This window comes from Sus scrofa, chromosome 3 (genome assembly GCF_054392235.1).
Source record: "Sus scrofa isolate SSC_HxYL_T2T_F1_AM1 chromosome 3, Sscrofa_HxYL_maternal_Yorkshire_Landrace_v2.0, whole genome shotgun sequence".
Taxonomy (NCBI): domain Eukaryota; kingdom Metazoa; phylum Chordata; class Mammalia; order Artiodactyla; family Suidae; genus Sus; species Sus scrofa.
In genome coordinates this window covers 100,759,591-100,781,272 of record NC_139385.1, presented here as the reverse complement: position 1 = coordinate 100,781,272, position 21,682 = coordinate 100,759,591, and the positions used below count along the sequence as shown (strand labels likewise).

General features: G+C 35.1%; 1 long non-coding RNA gene across 2 annotated transcripts in view; it reads left to right on the top strand.

Moving 5' to 3' along the window:
- LOC110260015 (uncharacterized) overlaps positions 1–21,682 on the top strand; it is a 645,415-nt gene that overhangs the window by 494,445 nt on the left and 129,288 nt on the right. Inside the window, exon 5 of one of the 2 annotated variants that reach the window (XR_014841967.1) lies at positions 4,539–4,651. The exons of the other annotated variant lie outside the window; for it this stretch is intronic. This is a non-coding gene — a long non-coding RNA (uncharacterized LOC110260015). The remainder of the gene's footprint in view (positions 1–4,538; positions 4,652–21,682) is intronic. 2 annotated transcript variants of the gene reach the window in all.

Sequence of the window (21,682 nt, the reverse complement as noted above, 5' to 3'; positions counted from 1 at the left end):
ATAATAATAGGGTTAACTGAAGAGAAAGAGACCTTAAAAACACTCAAAGACCTCCGAACATTCAGAATTTAATGTCTGTTAACAATCACCATTATAAACTCATTTATTTAAATATCTGCAAGCGTATCTGAACTCATTGCTAGGATCTGAGATTTGAGGGGAATGTGGGGAAGGTGATCCCTTAACTACATCATTAGTATTTCTCAAATGCATGCCTCTGCAGAAGTTCATTCTGGGATTATCTACTTACAGGTTGGATGAAAGCACGTCAGAGCAAGAGGGCTTGGAAATATCTTTTGTCTAGGTTTTTTTCCCCATAATAATAATTACTTGGTTCTTATAAATAAAGGAAACTAAAATACCCTGTAACTCCCCCACCCCTCAGTTTTGGCTTCCCTTACTTCCACTCTACAAAGTTATCACATTGGATGTATCCTTCCAAACCTCCTTGTATGCACTAAACACAGTCACATATATGTCCACTTCAATATTCTTTCTAGTATCCAGGTCACATAAAGAAAGATCAGCCTTGGGCAATTCAAATTGTGCACCCAGCCACAACCCTTATTTTATCCAAAGCTATTTAAGTGAAACATAACACACAGTTCAATGAAGAAAATAATAACCTACAGAAGGATGCTCTGTAGTTTGCAGTGTGAGAGTGTGGAAAGAATGTTATGCTTCATCTTCCCAATGATAACAGTGTTTCAGTTGGAAAGGAGGGAGGTTGACATATGTAATTCTTTCCTCCTTCTCCTTTTCCTGTTTCCCATTTTTACAGAATTCTCATAGGATAGCCCTTAGAAAGTCAAGCTAGTACCTCAGTTTGCAACATCCTAGGGATAGAAAGGCTTCCAAAATAGTTGATATATGGCAGTGTTTACTGTGCCTTTGCATATTTGGTATTATTATTATTATTACTGCTGTTGCAAGAATACTATTCTCTAAGAAAGAGAGCTCTCAATCCTGTTACAATTCCAAAGTCACTGTTAGAAAAACAGGTTTTAGTAAAATGCTGTGTTAGAAAACCACTGGTCCCTGAATATATATCCAAACACATAGAGCATTAGGTTGTCAGTGAATTGTCCCCGAATGTTGTGGGCACACATGCTTCAGGTAATAATATAGGAGAATGCCATATGATTTGATTTGAGATCATAAAGATCTGATCCTGTCTCAAAGACATAGCAGCTCCAGAGGTACATCTCCCAGGCTTGACTTTTAATTAGAGTCCTCTCCGCTGGCTGTCTTAAGTTACGTTTACATCTTGGGAAAATGTCCTTCTATTGCCTTGGCTTCTTTTTTCCAGATCTTTAGCACTGGATGATTAAAGGATATTTTTTATTTTATTCAGGAAAAAAAAAAAAAAGATAAAGCCATTTCTGCAAGGCCCAGGTGCTCAAGGACAGAAGAAAGTACCTGAATTCACAGAGGGCTTGGCATAGCTCTCTTCTGCTACAATTGGCCTGAAACAACACAGATGGGTTGTGTTCGAGGTGATAAAATGCTTGGGAAGGTGAAATGACTCCTGAGGAGAGGAGCTGACAATTGCAAATAAGGCATTAAGTTGGTAAAGGAAGTGAAAATTAAAAGACACAAACTAACTGGAGCCCCTCAATGTATACCACTCCCAAGGGCCTAACAATTTTAGATGACTTAAATGGTTTTAACAGTTTACAAAAAGAGGCAAATGTATGTACATGGATCAGTACTTGTCATTTTTGCTTTATTCTTTTTAGTTTCTTTTATTAAAAATAATTTTATGTGCAGCCCCTTAATTTATATGACAAAAACAGGACACTGCCACAACAAAAGAAATACCAAACAATGGTAGTCAACATGCAATATATTTTTAAATTGAACTTTACTTGGAGAATGTCTTATAGATTCAAATAGAGACATAAGAAATAATCTAAGAGATCCTGCATATCTTTTACCAGTCTCCTCCAATGGTGATATTGTATAAAGTACAGTATCACAACCAGGATGTTGATACTTACACAAATAAGAGACAGACCAGTTCTGTCACAATAAAGATCCCGGGCCATGCAATGTATTTTAAATCCCCAGATCAATAGATCTTACAAGTATGGGCTTAACACATTAAATGAACTATGGTTGGTATGGTATGGTTACATACTTTCTCTGGAGGACCTTCAGGATGGATCCTCTGATATTGTGAAATTTATATGCTGCTCAACCTATAAATAGAACTTAATTAGGTAAAGAGGCTAGAGATGGGCCCAAGTAAAGGAAAATGAGGTAAGAATGTAAAAAGAATCATCAAGTAATGTTGACTAATTTTCTAGAGTGTTTCTGTAGGGAGAGGAAAAGAATGAAGTAACTATTCAATGAGCTGAATGAGAGGAGCCATTATATTAAAGTGACAGTGATGTGATAAATAAAATGATAACAATTATTCATGCTGTGGCAGACCACATTCTTGTTGGTGTTTTACATGTATTCTCTCTTTTATATTGTATAATGCACCGTTTTATATAATCTCCTCAAACTGTGTTGATTACTGAAAATACTGTTACTGCAGTTAGTAAACTATGCATTTTGGTTTATTGAAAAGAACAAGTGTGAGGGAAGCACAAGGAAAAACAGAGTCAACCCTCAGTTACACAGGATCTTATTTTCAGGGTTCTTGGAATTCTTGACCCCAAACTTTGATTATATGCCTTCTGTCCATCTGCACTTTCCCCAAAGGAGTTTAAACTTTGAAAGAAGGGCTGAGATTGAATCGTATGTGAAATGCATGTGATTATTGTGGATCAATATGGAGGCATTTTAAATATTTTTTATTCTCTCTCTCTACCCTGCCCTATTTCTTTCAAGCAATTTGGCCATATTTGGTTTAATAACGTTGTGTTTTTTTCTAATGATATACACTTTGACATAATTTCTTGATCTTATCATTGGCACAAAGAATGGTTTTTACACCATTAAGTCACCACTACCACCTGGCAACAGACAATTTTAGACTTTGTAGATTTTAAGTATTCCTGACTTTAAGAAAGGTTTAATGGTAGGGGGAACTCTTGAAATCTATGAAAATGAATAATAATGGCTGATAAGATTATTAAACCCCATAAGCCTTTTATGTCAGGAACTGAACCAAGCAGGTTATCTATGCTATCTGGATTATTGATGTGCTCCAGGAATTCCTGTGTGGCTCAGTGGTTAACAAATCTGACTAGGAACCATGGGATTGCCGGTTTGATCCCTGGCCTCGCTCAGTGGGTTAAGGATCCAGAGTGGCCGTGAGATGTGGTGTAGGTCGCAGACATGTCTTGGATCCCGCATTGCTGTGGCTATGGTGTAGGCCAGCCGTTACAGCTCCGATTAGACCCCTAGCCTGGGAACCTCCATCTTCCATGGGTGCGGCCCTAGAAAAGACAAAAAATAAAATAAAATAAATGTTGTACTCCAGATCCTCCATCTCGATTGTTCCATGTTATTTATATTGTTTTATTGTCTTTCATCTAATTATTGGAATTTAGGATTGACTCTCCTCCAAGCTACAGAAATGGTCTTGGAATGTACTTTCCTTAATACCTGACCTGTCCTTTCACCTCTTTCCCCCCAGACATTTCGTCCTCTGTGCATAAATCACTTCTCCTAAAATTCACATTCATGCACACTCCTCGGTCCAACTTTTTAAGCAAGTTTCTAAAAGTTTGATTCCCTGGACTATTTTTTCTGTTCCAGTGTAACTTTAAAGCTGCTCATCCATTCTAAACTTTGCTCTGTTCATGGAATATAGCCTTAGGGGCAAGTTGTGCTTTTTCTAAGAGTCAAACTCTGCCCTTCAACAAAAGTCAATAGGCACTATTGGCAGACACCTTAGGACACACTTTAGCAAGCTAAATTTGCTCTACCACCATACAGGTCACTGTAATGCTAGTTTGTAAACTGTGGTTTTTACAAAAATAGATTATTAGAAAAGAAGAACAGAAGCAAGGTATAAAAATAATAAATAGCTTTCTTCAATCACAGGGCCACAGTGATATGCTTTGAGGGTTGCCAGAAGGATTTCCAAGGAGGGGAAATGTTGCCCCAGACAAAAGCAAATGCCTGAGGGCATTTCATTAGAGAATTGAAATGGCCATTACCAGTATTTACCAAAGCCTCTTACCTTCATGGCAGGGTTGGCAAGTAGAAATACATGATGTTCAGTTAAATTTGAATTTCAGATTAACAAGGACAATTTTTAGTATATGTCAATTATTTTTGTTTAGCTGAAATACAAATTCAACTGAATGCCCTGTTTGTATGTGTGTGTGTATAAATAATTTATATTTATATAATTTATATACATAAATATTTTTATATATAAATAATCTGGCAACTTTACCCTAGGAACAAGAGTGATATGCTTGCTCTGCAGCCCCATAAGGGCAGGTTACCAGGGCAGGTTACCAGTTGTAGCCAGTACAATGTGAATAGAAATAGTGTGTTGATTCCAGACTGAGATTGTGAAAGACCCTACACAATTCTCCCGTCTCTTTTTTCCTCTTTCATGACCAATACAGGGGTTTTATAACATGTCTGATCCTGGATAATGCAAGAAGTAATCCTATTTATTAACTGTTATCCTCTCCTCGCCTTCTTAAAAAATTCATAGATCCTCAAAGGATTGAAAAAGGTACAACTTATCTAATTTTTGCCTTATATTTGTATGATTTATCTATATTATCTTGAATTTTATTTTCTGAATCCCTACTTATTGTCCCTGACCCACATGCCCAATGCTGTTTCCTCAGTGTAGACTATTACTGGTATCCTAGCTCAATCCCAGAAAAAAAGGGAAAGAGCGACAGATTAAAATCAATAGATTCTATTTACAGTGTGCATCAAATCCATAGAAGGCCCTCCTCAGACTGATGTAAACTAACTTTGTTTATCAAGCATGTTTAATATTAAGTTACGATGTAAAATATCTATCAATGTATACTTTTTAGGTATAGGACCAAACGGTACAAAATAAATACAGGGAATGTGAGCCATACTTGGCATAGAATATATTTATGGGAGTTCCTGTCGTGGCTCAGTGGTTAACGAATCCAACTAGGAACCATGAGGTTGCGGGTTCGATCCCTGGCCTTGCTCAGTGGTTTAAGGATCCGGTGTTGCCATGAGCTGTGGTATAGGTTGCAGATGTGGCTCGGATCCTGTGTTGCTTTGGCTCTGGCGTAGGCTGGTGGCTACAGCTCCTATTAGACCCCTAGCCTGGGAACCTCTATATGCCATGGGAGCGGCCCAAGAAATGGCAAAAAGACAAAAAAAAAAAAAAAAAAAAAGAAAAGAAAAGAAAGGAAAATAAACACCCAATTGACTAGATGAATCAGTAAATGAAAGAATAAGAATACAATAAAAAAAGGCATTCTTTGAGTTGACATTGTGGCTCAGCAGTAACGAACCCAACTAGTATCCATGAGGACACAGGGTCGATCCCTGGCCTTGCTCAGAGGGTTAAGGTTCTGGTGTTGCCCGTGAGCTGCAATGTAGGTCACAGACACAGCTCAGATCTAGTATTGCTGTAGCTGTGGCATAGGCCAGCAACTATAGCTCCAATTTGACCCCTAGCCTGGGAACTTCCATATGGTGTGGGTGCAACCCTAAAAAGACCAAAAAAAAAGCACACCTCTTAAAATTATTCAAGCCAGATTTCTTATGTCCATTACAAGAAAATATATTCAGCTAATACTGTATAGTCATCCTTTTTCTAGTCACCTGCTGCAGAGGAGCTAGAATTATGAAACAACAATTTTAAAGTTAGCAATTAAAAATAACCACATTCTAAACTTGCCCCTCATGAGGGGTGAATAGAAATTTCATGGACTTAAGAGATCAGAAAAGTAGCTTGTTTTTTATAATTAAAATTACCTCAATTTGGAGGACAATATTTTCTCTCATACTCAGTAGCAGGACTTGACACATGACCCATTCCTGCAAAACGATGTGGTTTGGTGATTAATCTAGGGATATAGTACACAACTGTTCTAGAAAGGAATTTCTGAGAATTAAGCTTTGCTTTCTAGCCTTAAAATCACATCTCTCAGTTAAAAGTAAAAATTTGAGTGAATCCAAGCTAGTAAATTAATGTGAGGTAACGAAAAACACAGCAAGTGACAGCCAGACTACCACACTCAGTTTAAGAACAGAAGGGAAGGATTGGAGCCATGGTTGAGGAACATAGATCAGAACAAGTTTGTATTAAGGAGACAGAACCTGAGCTGGGATTAGAGGGTGTCCGGTTTCCTGTACTGGTTATTTTTGCCAATCTGAACTTGACTTCCAATTGAAGCCTTAGGCATAGAGGTCTCTGCTTTCTTGATGGGCTCTAAACAAGAGAGCTACATTAGCCAAAAAAACCAACCAAACAAACAACAAAAACAAAACAATGATGGGCATAGTTGAGCTATACCAGAATCCTTGGCAATGTTTATATTCTAAACATCAAACACATATTGAGTTCAAGAGTCACGTTATGACTTCCGTGGTCCTAAACATGATTGCCTTAAGGGGTTCCCTCCTCTATAGAAAAATATAAATTTATATTTATAATCACATTAGTAAAAAGCACATATTAATACCGTATACCAAAACATTTTCTTTGACCCAAACATTGTTTTTTCTTCTGGTTTTAAAAGATTTTAAAATATTTTCATGGTGTAGGGAAGCAAAATTTTGCCGCCCCAAAATGCATTTCTTTGACCTGAGGATTATTTGAGGCTGATTATTTTTAAGAAATGGAAGAATCGGGAACTCTTTTCTTTTCACCTCCCTGTTAGGCTGCCTAAAGAATTTATACGAAGTGTCTGGTCCAGAAAAAGCACTATCACCAAGGACACCTACAAAGGATGTGGGCTGTGTGTGGCAGGGAGAATCAGCAAAGGCTGAAAATCAAAGTCCTTTCTGTGTCCCCACTCTCTGATGGCACAGCAAACATTTGTTTACCAAACATTTGCTTTTCCATCTCCATGTGAACTACTTTCCTTCCCTTTGAAGTCCCAAACCCCTCCCTCTTTCTCCTTCTCTCACAGGGTCTATAAGCCTCAGTTGCCTAATTTGTACTTGGACCCCATAATCATCTGGAACCCTCATACATACATAATTATAATTGATTTTTTTTTTCCTGTTGATCTGTCTCACTCAATTTTATTCTTAACCAGCTAGAAGAACCTAGAAAGGATAGACAGAAAGTTTACTTCCCCTCTCCGCAGCTGGCTCCTAAAATTATTGTAAGCTCTTGGTATAGCACCTACTGGGCCCAGTGGATGTCAGCTCTGATTATTATTGCCTGACCACAGTTCTTCTTCTGGACTTTTACCTAAACTAATAGATTTTTTTTTTCCTTCCAGAGTCAATCCTATAGTAAGTTTTCAACATATCTAGAAATGTGATTGATGTGTCAATGTGTTAGTGGCTGTGAAGGGAGAAGCCACTATGGCAGGAAAATGACCGCACTTAATGAGTTTGTTTTCTAATTGATGAGTGAGATTTATGAACAGAGACCTATTTAAGACAATTTTAAAGAACTAAATTTGTAGATAATATTTAAATGTGATCCTCTCCCTTTAAATGCCTTTCGTGTTGACCACAATCATGGGTTATTATTATGATATGGAAATATTCTGGGTTATGGGAGGTCAACATTTCTTATAAAGTCCTCTCATTGTTTAAATCTTACTTGAACTTGTTGGTCCATACTCTACCTGGTAAGGTTAACCCACCAGGCAGCAAGCAGATGCTCACTAATTTCTTCCATAAGAGTTGAAAAGAGGCACAAGAAATACAACTGGCATCGACCCCCTCAGTTTAAAAGTGGAGGTCCATTGCCTAGGATTGTATTTAGGATTATCTTTGCCCTGGGTCCTTATCTGTCACCAAATATTCTTTTTAAATTGGGAACTCAGCTATCTGGAGGTCAACAGCAAGCTAAATCATTGCTCAAAATTCATTGTCCATTCCTGAGTAATTCTATGATTAGGCAATTGATCAAGTGCCAGCTTATTTTTACCTGAGTTTATTTGAGAATTTATTCTTTGCTCGTAATCTTTCAGAACAGTCTTTGCTATCAGCTTGGTGGGTTAGTTCTGCTAATGGTTTTCAGGTTTAGATTTGAGGACTGACGGGTATTATTTTTTTTAAGAGTTCTCTGATTCAAACCACTACAGTGTATGCAAAAAACCAGGGGTGGGAAGTAGTCTACTATTTGTTAATCCACTTGTGAGGCATTTTAACAATACAATATTTCACTTAATTCCCACTATCACTAGTGATAGTTACCCTCTATCACTAGTGAGGAGACTGAGGTTGAGGGTATTGGTGAACCTTGTTCCAAATCATTTAGCTAGTAAGTGACAGAATTGGGTATTGACCTATGTTTAATAGTTAAGAGCACAGGCTCTAAACAAAACTTTCTGGATCTTTATTTAGGCTCTCTCACCTACTAACTATATGCCTTTATTTCCTGTACTTTTACCCATCACTCACTTCTAACCACAGTGACATCTTTGCTACTTGTGTCTCCTATGTTGGCTCCTCACACTTTCTGTTCCCTCCTTCTGGAACAAGGTCTCTGTAGACAGTCCCATGATTTACTCTCTTTCCACATTTATGTCTTTGTAAAGAAACCCACATTTATGTCTTTGTATGTCTTATGTAAAGACAAATATACCAAGGATAAAGACTAAAAATCTTTGGGAGCAAACTGCTGGAATTATGAAATTGTCAAGAATTTGTCTTGGTTCCTACAGTCTTTCCAGTTTCCTAAAACCGTTTCAGCCAGACTACCTAGCCTCCAGAATTTCTCAAGTGGGAGTTCTGCCATCCTTTGATCTGAAATCACAAAGTCTTAAACCATGAGGAATAGAAATTAACTTACGTGTAGTTTGATAACCTCCCACTCAGGAAAATTAAGGAAGTAGTAACAAAAGATTTTGTTTCAGTAATTTGCATTTGCTTAAAAACTATGCACAATCCAGCAATTAAGATATTGTCACCTGTAATAGGTGAGCAGTAAATATATAGCCTACTCCATGATGATATGTCCATTTAATGTTAAGTTGTCTAATACAGCTGTGAGAGTCTCATTTTATATGTAGGGGCACTTGTGTGTAAAGAAAGAGCAAGCAAGCAAAAATTAAATATGCTGTGGCACCACACTTATTTCTGGAGTCACATATTGGTATGAATTTAATTAAAGTCATCCTTGCAAAAATGAATTAATTCCTTTATAGTAATTTGTCCCCAAATGAATGTGAATACCTAACATCCAGTATGTGTAACTCATTTGAGCTAAAAATAAATTTTTGAATGTTTAATCCAGTGTACCTATATTACATTAAGTTCTGCTTGAAGAGTTTTATTCCACAGTGATATAGCTAGGGATACCATGAAAAGAATTATAAAGCAGGAAAAAAAGTGTGAAAATTACTCAGCATAGTTAGCTTATCTTTTATGTTAGTTAGCTTCTTGAAAACGAATTTCTGGTATGAGTTATTCTTCAGTAGTTATACCACAATAGAATAGCAAAATATTCACAATTTCCCTACTAAAACACAAATTAATATTTGTATCACTCTTCTGAACTAGTGTAATGCAAATGCTATTTTAGAGTAATTTTCCAGCATGTGTTAATAATTCCATCATTCTTATTCCCCTATGGGAGAGTGTCATATTTTCAGCCTGGCTCACAATAGGATGCAACTATTGAACAGCAGATATCCTATTTAACTCTCTTCTCTTTTACCATCCTGCCCTCCTCAATCTCCCATTCCCCCAGCAACCCCTCTCCTGGCCCAATCAAGAAATCTAAAATGAGTTATCTATTCAGGAACTTTTTCTGCATGTGAAATATTGGAATACATTTGAACCATGAATAATACAGGCTTGAAGTCCATGGGTCCACTTATACACAGATTTTTTTGAAAAATTTACTGGAAATTTGTTGGAGATTTGCAATAATTTGGAAAAGGTTACAAATAAATTGCTTATTAGCTCAGAAATACCAAAAAAAATTTTTTATGAATGCATAAAATATGTCTATTCTTATATAGGCATAAATTGAGTAATATTTAATATAAAATTAATGTTTTAGCTTTCTTATTGTTTTATAACTTTAATTTCAAAGAATTGCATTACCATATATTATGTCCCCCTCTTATAATTAAGGAAACTGTGTATTAGCCTATCATCATAGGTGAGTGGGTTTTTTTAAAACCTTTCAATGTTTCTAATACTGTATTTTGACTATGATTGTAATACCACATGCCATAAAAATTTTATAATCATTTATTCATTAGTGTAGAGGCTAAACTACCATGAAGTAATCATATTGCTGCTTCTTCATTATCAGTGCATAAATGGTTATACATAATAAGTATTCTTTCTCATGTTATCTTTTCATTTTTTATCGTTTAGTGTTAATAATGTGCATAACGTCTATAGTGTTTTGTATCACATAGGACAATATTAATGTAAATACTGACAGATAATTCACCTTATAAACAGAGGATATATCCAATATCAATAATTGCAATTATCCAATATCAATAATTACAGTATAGTTCTGTCTCTTCTGTAGATTACTTTATTGCAAGAATACAGTAGATAATGCATATAACATACAAAATATTTATTAATCAACTATTTCTCTTATCATTATGGCTTTTAGTCAATAATAGGCTACTAGTAGTTGAGTTTTTGACAAGTCAAAAGTTATATGTAGATTTTCAACCATGCAGGGGATCAGTGCCCCTGATTCCCCAAGTGGTTCAAGGTCAAGTATATTTTTCTTTGGCTTGTAGGCATCAGATAATTTGTAGACACTGAGTTTATTAGGCATTTAAGCTTTGTCTATATCATGCCACAGAACAGATGAGAATGGATTTTTCATGAAATTAATCAGATATTTAGACAGATTGTGTGAGGGATTACCTGAAACACTTATTAGTCATTTTATTTGCAGAGATCTTCTTTTCAGTCTATCTGTGCCACACTGAAGATAGTAAAATGTTCTTGTTCCTTCAAATTTCCAAAGGAAGTTTCTGAGGATATTTTGTAGGAAGAACGTCCTCTCTCATTTTTGTTAACACAACATTTTGTCCACATATCTCTTACACTCTGATAAGATTTGAAATCCTTAAAATCATGAATATTTTATATTGATATAACTAGTGCCTCTAGCGGTGTATGTCACATAGTAGGAATTCAAAAATAGCTGTTAATTCAGTGCCCTTAAAAATTATATCCAAATATTTTATGAGTTTCACTTCAATCTCTATCTCTGATGCATATGTTCAAGAAAGAAAAAAAAAAATCAATGCAGTGCTGACTCATGACTCTGCTTTGAGAAATATACCCATGTTCTGACTTGATGCAAGTATTGTATCTCTTCTCCCAATCTTTGACTGAGTATCAGACCTTATTCTCTTTCTGAGTATACTGAAAATAAAATACTGAATTAAAAAAATTAAAAATTTTTAAAAAGAATAAAGTTTTGAAACTAAAGAAAAATAATAAAGAGTAAACAAATGCATCTGTTTTCTTCCCCATTCACATTTTTTGGTGATTGTACCTGACAGTTGATTATCACAATTTTGGGGGGAAATTATGTAAATCCAAACTTACATTTTAGAAAGCTAGTTTTAATACATAAAAAACTACTATGGAGGCCAAATGGAAGAAACCAATTTTTGTTAAGTCATCTCAGTTGGTCAATGGTTGCTCAGCATTATGAACAAACAAATAAGCAAGTTTAGATAAGGCCGCTTCCACACTTGGGTCATGACATGTCAGCCATTTTTCACTGAGCTGTAATCAACAGTAGATAACTCACCCCAACAGCATATGTCTGACCCAGGGCACTTATTTTCAGAATCTAATCAGTCAGATTCTGAGAAATTCTTAAAAGTTTTAGGTAACAGAGACCTAGAAAGTTGGATAAGAAAGATGGGCCATCTTCATGTTATTGTTGCTTATTAATTGACATGTTATGGTAAATCTTCAAGTAAATTCATCTGTAATTTTAGTTAAGAGGTTTTTAGCATACATCTTCCTAACTTAGAGCTACAGGTTTTCCTTACTTCTGTGAATAAAAATGACTCATAATTCTAGCTAAAAACTTCTTGTGCATTTCCTTCTAATATGCTGCTGCATGGTTTTCTTTAGTATAATTAAAATCTAAATCCCCTTGGCAATTTAGGAGTAGCTTTACAGACTTACTACTCTCCTGTCCATTCTGTTGCCCAAGGTGAAATAATATTGGAAATAATTTTTTCAGAGTCCCTACCTCCTCCACAAAAAAGAAAAAGAAAAAAGAAAAAGGGAAAGTTTTTTATTTGATTGCTGAAAATGGAAAAAAGCTCTCTTCATGAGTTCTTGCAGAGAGGCAGAACTCAGTCCACATATCTCCTTTTCTAAGGGAAGCACACTTGGGAAAGAATTCAGTTTACTCTACACATCCCCATGCAGACAGACAGCCCTAAAGCTAGACATAGGGTACAAGAATAGGAAATGTAGTGTAGATACAGACCTAAGTCACTTTACATAATGCACCTTTTTTTTTTTTTAATTGAAGCTGATATTTTGAAACTGGGGATTCAGAATATGGAATTAGAAAGGGATGTTTGTAATTATAAATCACAAATCACAACAATCGAAATTGAAAAATATAATCACATTGGCCTGTTATTTAGAATTCCAGAATAAAATTCTATATGTGCCACCATCACAGAGTAGGCAACATATATTCTTTATGCATCTGGGTGGAACTGTGCTATCCAATATGCTAGCCCCTAGTCACATGTGGCTACTGAGCATTTAAGAAGTAAGTGCTTTGAATTGAGAGGTGCTATAAATGTAATATACATACCAGATTACAAAGACTTGGTTAAAAAAAGTACACTGTCTTAATAATTTATATTGATTATGTGTTGACATGGCAATGTTTTAGATATATTGATTAAATGAAATGTATTATTAAAATAAATTTATATTTAACTTTTTTAACATAGCTACTAGAAAATTCAAAAGCTTATATTTTATTTTTATTAGACATCACTGAGTTAGAACAATTTAAAAAATGCTGTTCTTTTCAAAATATGTATAGTGTCAGATGTTGGGAGGTATTGGGCAAACATAATTAAAATAAAATTAAGAGGGGAGGTCTAAGATGGAGGAGTAGCATGATACAAGGCTCATCTACTCCCACAAATACATTGAAAATAGAACTATATGTGCAGCTATTCACACAGGAGATTTTTGAAAAACTGACAGAAGACATCAAGGTTATGATAGAACAAGGAAAAAATTATGGAACCAGATAGGACATAAGAAGGAAGAAGGAAAAGAGAAAAAGAGGCAAAAGGAAATGAGATGAGACCTGCTCTCCCAGGAGGGAGCTGGAAAAAGGAATAGCTCCTGCACCCTGGAAAGAACCAGCCAGAAATAAATGAGAAACTCTAGACAAATGGTCTGAAGCAGTTAAAAAGCAGAGAGAGCCTGTGAACAATTAGGGAGAAGGCCCCCGCTCCTGAGGCTTCAGAGAAAGATCCCTAGAATGGCCATGCAAGGAGAGACCTAGCATAATGGTAGAATTTGCTCCTAAATCTACACAGAACCATCCATAAAGCCTACACAATAAAGAAGTACATGTGAACCACTACCACCCTTGAGAACTCCAGGACTGGGCACCTGCTTCAACATCTACATACCAACTGTCAAGGGGATGAAAAACATAAAGACATTATGCAACATCAAAAAAAAGCAGCTTTCAAACAAAGGAATAAAACAAAAACACGCAAAAACCACTAAATGAGGAGATAGGCAATTTACCTGAAAAAGAATTCAGAGTAATGATAGTAAAGATGATCCAAGATTTTGGAAAAAAGAATGGAGACACAGATTGAGAACTTAAAAGAAATGTTTAGCAAAGAGCTAGAGGATTTGAAGACAAAAATGAATAGTTCAACAGCTAAAATGAAAAATAATCCACAAGGAACCAATAACAGGTTAACAGAGGCAGAAGATGAATAAATGAGGTGGAAGACAGTGGTGGAAATCACTGCTACAGTAAAAAATTTTAAAAAAAGAATGAAAAAAACTGAGGAGAGTCTAAGAGACATCTGGGACAATATTAAATGTACCAACATTCATATCAAGGGTTCCAGAAGAAGAAGAAGAGAGAGAAAGGGCCAGAGAAAATATTTGAAGGGATTATAACTGAAAATTTCCCAAATATGGGAAAGAAATACTCAAATGGAAGAAGCACAGAGAATTCCATACAAAATAAGCCCCAGAAGAAATACAGCAAGACACATACTAATCAACTTGAGAAAAATTAAATTCAAAGAAAAAATATTAAGAGCCACAAGGGAGAAGCAATAAATCACAAATAAGGGTATCCCATTAGGATAACAGCTGCTCTCTCAGCAGAAACCCTACAAGCCAGAAAGGGAATGGCAAAATATATTTGAGGCGATGAAGAGGAGGAACCTAGAACCAAGAATAGTCTACTCTGCAAAGCTCTCATTCAGATTTGATGGAGAAATCAAAAGCTTCTCCAATAAGCAAAAGCTGAGAGAATTCAGCACCTCCAAGAACCTCTACATCAACTGCTAAAGGAAATTCTCTAAGTAGAAAAGGAAAAGCCACAATTAGAAGCAAGAATATTAATAAAGAAGCTCACTGGTAAAGGCAAAGATAATTTAAAAGTAGGAAATCACCCATTGACAAATATGATATCTAAACTAGCAAGCATGAGAAGAGGAGAGGACAAATGCAGAACATTGAAAATGCATTTGAAATTAAGGAGACCAGCAAGACAAAACAATTCTGCACACATATAGATAGATATATCAAGATAAAACGGGAACCACTAATCAAATAACTATAGTGGTCATACACATAAAAAGAAAAACCAAGCCAAACATAACACTACATATCATCAGCAAATCACACACACACACACACACACACACACACACACATACACACACACACACACACACACACACCCAAAACAACAAAAATAGGAAGGGGAAAAAAAAGACCCAAAATATCAATCTAAAAAAATTATAGTAAATGACAATAAGTACATACTTATCCATAAGTACATTGAATGTAAATGGATTAAATGCTCCAACAGAAAGAAAAAGACTAGATGAATGTGTTCAAAAGCAAGATCCATATATATGCTGTCAACAGGAGATCCACTTCAGATCTAAGGACACAATCAGACAAAGTGAGGGAATGCAATAAAATATTACGTGCAAATGGAAATTATAGAAAAACAGGAGTATCATTACATATATCACACAAAATAGATATTAAAATAAAGAAGGTCACAAGATACAAAGCAGGGTATTACATAATGATCAAAGGATCAATATAATAAGAAAAAAAAATGACGATTTTAAATATGTATGCACCCAACATAGGAACACCACAATATATAAGGCAGCTACTAACAGACATAAAAGGGGAAATTGGCAGTAACACAATAATAGTGGGGGACTTTAACACCCCACTTACAGCAATAGACAGATCATCCAGACAGAAAATCAGCAAGGAAACACAGATCTTCAGTGATACACTAGACCAAATAGATTTAATGGATATCTATAGACCTTTTCAGTCCAAAGCAGCAGAATATAGTTTCTTCTCAAGTGTGCATGGAACATTCTCCAGAATAGATCACATCTTGGGCCACAGATCAAGCCTTGATAAATTTAAAATAATTGAAATTATTTCAAGTATTTTCTCCTGTCGCAGTGCTATGAGACCAGAAATAAAGTATAAGAAAAAAGAAAAAAAGTAAAAAACACAAACTCTTGGAAGCTAAACAGTATGCTACTAAACAATCAATGGATCATTGAAGAAATCAAAGAGGAAGTTAAAAGGTATATAGAGACAAATGACAATGAAGATACAATAATCCAAAAGCTATGGGACACAGCAAAAGCAGTTCTGAGAGGGAACTTCATAGCCATACAATCTTAACTCAGGAAAGAAGAAAAAATGCAAATAAACAACCTAACCTTATACCGTAAACATCTAGAGAAGGAAGAATAGACAAAGCCCAAAATTAGTAGAAGGAAAGAAATCATAAAGATTAGAGCAGTAATTAATAACATAGAGACCAAGAAAATGATTGAGAATATCAATGAAACCACTAACTGGTTCTTTGAAAGGATAAACAAAATTGATAAACTGTTAGACTCATCAAGAAAAAAAGAGAGAGGGTTCAAATCAAATTAGAAAAGAAAAAGGAGAAGTTACAACTGACCCTGCAGAAATACAAAGGATCATGGGAGACTACAACTGTATGCCAATAAAATGGACAATGTAGAAGAAATGAACAGATCCTTAAAAAGGTACAACCTACCAAGACTGAACCAGGAAGAAATAAAAATATGAATATACCAACCACAAGTACTGAAATTGAATATGTGTACTGGAGACATATTCTAGGTCCAGTACATGATGGCTGAGTTCACAGCTGAGTTCTACCAAACATTCAGAGAAGAGTTAACACCTTTTCCTCTGACGCTTTTCCAGAAAATTGCTTACACTCCCAAGCTCATTCCTTGAAGCCACAATTACCCTGATAATAAAACCAGACAAAGATACCACACACAAAAAAAGAAAATTACAGGCCAATATCACTGATGAACATAGATGCAAAAATCCTCAACAAAATATTAGCAAACTGCGTACAAATATACAGTTAAAATATCATACCCAGTGATCAAGTAGGATTTATCCCAGGCATTGAAGGATTCCTCAGTATACACAAATCTATCAATGTGATACACCACAACAACAAAATGAAAAATAAAAACCATATGATCATCTCAGTAGATGCAGAAAAATCTTGACAAAATTCAACACCCATTCCTAATAACTCTCCAGAGAGTGGGCATAGAGAGGAACTACCTCAATATAAAAGCCATTTATGACAAACCCACAGCTAACATCATTCTCAGTGGTGAAAAACTTAAAGCATTTCCACTAAGATCAGGAATAAGACAAGGATGTCCTCTTTCACCAACGTTATTCAACATTTTCTTAGAAGTCTTGGCTATGGCAATCAGGGAAGAAAAAGAAAAAAAAAAAAAAGGATCCAAACTGTAAAAGAAGAAGTAAAATTATCACTGTTTGCAGATGACTTGATTCTATACCTAGAAAATCCTAAAGACATTACCAGAAAACAATTAGAGCACATCAATGAATTTGGTAAAGTCACAGGATACAAAATTAATACACAGAACACAAAAGACCTCAAATAGCCAAAGCAATATTGGAAGGAAAAAAATGAACTGAAGGAATCAGGATCCCAGACTTCAGACTCTACTCTAAAGCTGCAGTCATCAAGACAGTACGGTACTGGCACAAAAAAAGAAATATATATCAATGGAACAGGATAGGAAACCCAGAAATATACACAAACACCTATGGTCAATTAATCTATGACAAAGGAGACAGGAAATTACAGTGGAGGAAAGATAGTCTCTTCAATAAATGGTGCTGGGAAAACTGGACAACTGCATTGTAAGAGAATGAAATTAGAACATTGTCTAACACCATGCACGAAAATAAACTCAAAATGGATTAAAGACCTAAATCTAAGGCCAGACACTTTAAAACTCCTAGAGGAAAACATAGGCAGAATACTCTTTGACATAAATCACAGCAACATCTTGTTTGATCCATCTCCTAGAAAAAAGACAGACACAAATAAACTAACGGAACCTAATTAAACTCAAAAGCTTCTGTACAGCAAAGGAAACCATTAATAAACAAAAAGACAACCCACAGAATGGGAGAAAATTTTTGCAAATGACTCAACCAACAAAGGCTTAATCTCCAAAATATACAAACAACTCATACAACTCAACAACAAAAAAACAAACAACCTAATTGAAAAATGGGCAGAAGATCTAAATAGACATTTCACCAAAGAAGACACACAGATGGACAGTAGGCACATGAAAAAATGCTCAACATCACTAATTATTATAGAAATGTAAATGAAAACTGCAGTAAGGTACCACCTCACACCAGTTAGAGTAGCCATCATTAAAAGGTCAACAATTAACAAATGCCAGAGAGGATGTGGAGAAAAGGGAACCCTCCTACACTGTTGGTGGGAAAGTAAATCGGTACAACCACTATGGAAAACAGTATGGAAATACCTCAGAAAACTAAATGTAGAACTACCATGCAACCCAGCAGTCCTACTCTTGGGCATATATCCAGACAAAAATTTCATGGAAAAAGATACATTCATCTGTATGTTCATTGCAGCACTATTCACAATAGCCAAGACATGGAAACAACCTAAATGCCCACTGATGGATGAATGGATTAGGAAGATGTGGTACATATATATAACTGATTAATACTCAACCTTAAAAAAAGAACAAAATAATACCATTTGCAGCAACATAGATGGAACTAGATGATCTCATACTGAAGTAAGTCAGGAAGAAAAAGACAGACACCATATTATATCACTTATATGTGGCATCTAAAATATGCCTCAGATGGTCTATCTACAAAACAGTAAAGATCGTGGACATGTAGGACAGACTCTTTTTTGCCAAGGGGGTAAGAGAAACAATGGGATGGATTAGGAATATTGGGTTAGTAGATGAAAACTCTTGCAATTGGAGTGGACAGGCAGTGAAATCCTGCTGCATAGCACAGGGAACTATATATCTAATAACTTGTGATGAAACACAATGGAGGATAATGTAAGAAAAAGAATATATGTATGTATGACTGGGTCACTTTTCTGTACAACAGAAATTGACAGAACATTGTAAATCAATCATAATAAAAAATTTTAAAAGTAAAGGCAAAAAATTAAATTAAATTAAGAGATCAAAACAAAAGAATAATAGTTGTGGCACTGTTATACAATTCCTACAACGAATTTCTTTTTTTAAGTTCTAATTGGGGGTAGGTTATTATTTTCTTGGCACTTTACTCTTTGTCGTGTATGTCTTTGTCTTGTATGTATAGTATTTCCACTAAAATTCCAATCTTAGAAGAGGACTCTGGTTTTTGTTTTTGTTCTTTTGTTTTTGAGGCTCAAGTAATTAAGCTCATATGAGTTTCTTTATATTTCGAATAAATAAAAATACTTTTCTCTGTTATAAAGGGCAAATAAACCAATTCTCCCATTTTTTTGTGTGCATGTGTGTTTCCTTGGAAATACAGTAAATTTGAGTCCTTATGATTAACTATTGAAATAGAACTAAGTCTCTCTAGAAATTAAGCCAACTCTCCAATTTTCAGAATGTAGAGGTATCTCTTAAGGGTTGTAGGCCAAATGACTTCCATATATGTTCAATCCTACCTCCAGAGTCAGCTCAGGTGTTCCTCATAAGATGTAGGAATTGATCGGAAGGTATGGCCCTTATTCTCTCAAAGAGATGAGTTCCCTTTTCTATCTTCATTGTTGTATAACACGTGTGAGATTTTGTCTCAGTTTCATAGTCACTGTTATGCTTCCTTACATGCATGTAGGTCTATTAATGCTTATCCAGTAATATGTTTTGTTCTTGATTCTACATTAGTATAGAGAGATTTTTGAAGGCATGACTACATTATTTCTTTAACATTATGTAACCTATGATCTGAGTTTGAGCAGATAGTAATCCTTACTGAATATAAATGTTAATCCAGCACTAAGAAATTATGATATAATGAGCTAAAACTAAAGTGATTATATGCTAAAATGATGAGAGTGTTCCAGAAGCTGAGGCAGTCATCATAGTTACTGATGAGACACTGGGAAAAGACATATTCAGTTCTTTTTTAAAAATTACAGTTGATTTATAATATTATATTAGTTTCAGATGTACAACATAGAGATTCAATATTTTTATATATTTTGCTCCCTTTAAAGCTATTATCAAGTATTGGCTATATTCCCTGCCATGTGATATATTCTTGTGGCTTATTTATTTTATACATAGTAGTTTTTACCTGTTAATCCCCTACTCCTATCTTGCCCCTTTCTACTTTCTTCTCTCCACTGGTAACCACTAGCTTGTTCTCTATATCTACATTCAATGTTAAACAATTGAAGCTGGGGAGTATTCTGGATTTCACTGAAATCACTCATTTATTTTGCAGATAATAGAATTAGTACAGATAGAGCTGAAGTATCTTAATTAAGGACACATTCCATGTAAAGTAAAATAATTGGAATTAGAACCCAAGGTCAAAATCTGTGTAGAATGCTGTAGTGATTTTTTCTTTTGACTCGGTCCTAGTTTGCTATAACTCATCTTGATAATAATAAGTTAAAACTTGGGCTTTGCCCCACACTAATGTTTAATAAAATGGGGCATGAAGTGAAAGTGAGTATTGTTCATGAGGCATATTGAGCAATTGCATGAGGTATCAAAACATTTCTTCTGACATTTCATATTGCACTAACATTCTTCCAAAATGTCATTCTTGTGTTCTTTCTGTGCTCTTTCTGAATGGATAGGTTATTCTTTTTAATTAGCTTTCTTTATGACAATTTTAAAGATACTAATCGCTTGATAATTAAAGAATCTGCAATTGTTTCATCGTCTTCTGGTTTTCTGTCTCGTTATTCACATATCTTTAGTTGGACTCTTCCCGTGTTCCTTCTAAGTGTCCCATCTCAACAATGCTTCTGTTTAAGGTCAAGAAAAAAGTTTCCTCAGTAAAATTTCTTGGAAGATTGAGACATAGTTGACCACTGACTGAATTTCAATCTTGATTCCAAAGGAATGTGCAAAGGATTATAATCAGGTGGTTTAAAATGAAAATCACATTATGCTTTGAAACAAAGTACATTATATATAGATTCAGTTTTATGAATATTTTCAGGTGGCCTTAATGAAAAGATACCATGTAGAATATATTTATTCAGAAATATGAGGTCTTCCTAGCTCAAAGAAACTTTTTGACATTCTTTGTTATTTAAGATATATCATTCTTAGGAAGCGAACTTCATTGGGATTCATCACAAAATAACTTGTGTAGATGGAAATGATTCTTTTTTAAGGAAAAGGAATATGTTTTCAATGAATTTTAAAACTACAGAAAATTGAACAGCTGTATAGACATATTTTTCTCTGGATACAATCTGTACCTTTTTCAAAGTATTAAGGAAAAAAAAACTACTCTGCAAACTAAAATTTCTTTACTGAATCATAAACCAGCTGGCTTTACATTAAGGCCATTTTAAATACATCTACTTTTATCAGTGCAAGCCTCTTTCTTTTCTTTCTTTTTTTCTTCTTTCTTTCTTTCTCTCTCTTTTTTTTTTTTTTTTTTTTTTTTTTTTTTTTTTTTTTTTTTTTTTTGATGTTGTTGTTGTCTTTTTAAGGCTGAACCTGCAGCATATGGAAATTCCCAGGCTAGGGGTCAAATTGGAGATGTAACTGCCGGCCTGTGCCATAGCCACAGCAATGTGAGATCCAAGCCATACCTACACCACAGCTCACATCAATGCAGGATCCTTAGTCCACTGAGCGAGGCCAGGGGTTGAACCCACATCCTCATGGATGTTAGTCAGGATCATTACCACTGAGCCACAGTGGGAACTCCCAAGCATCTTTCTTCATGGGATAAAAAAGGACCTAAATGAATTTGTGTCCATTTGCAAATGTTACTGACG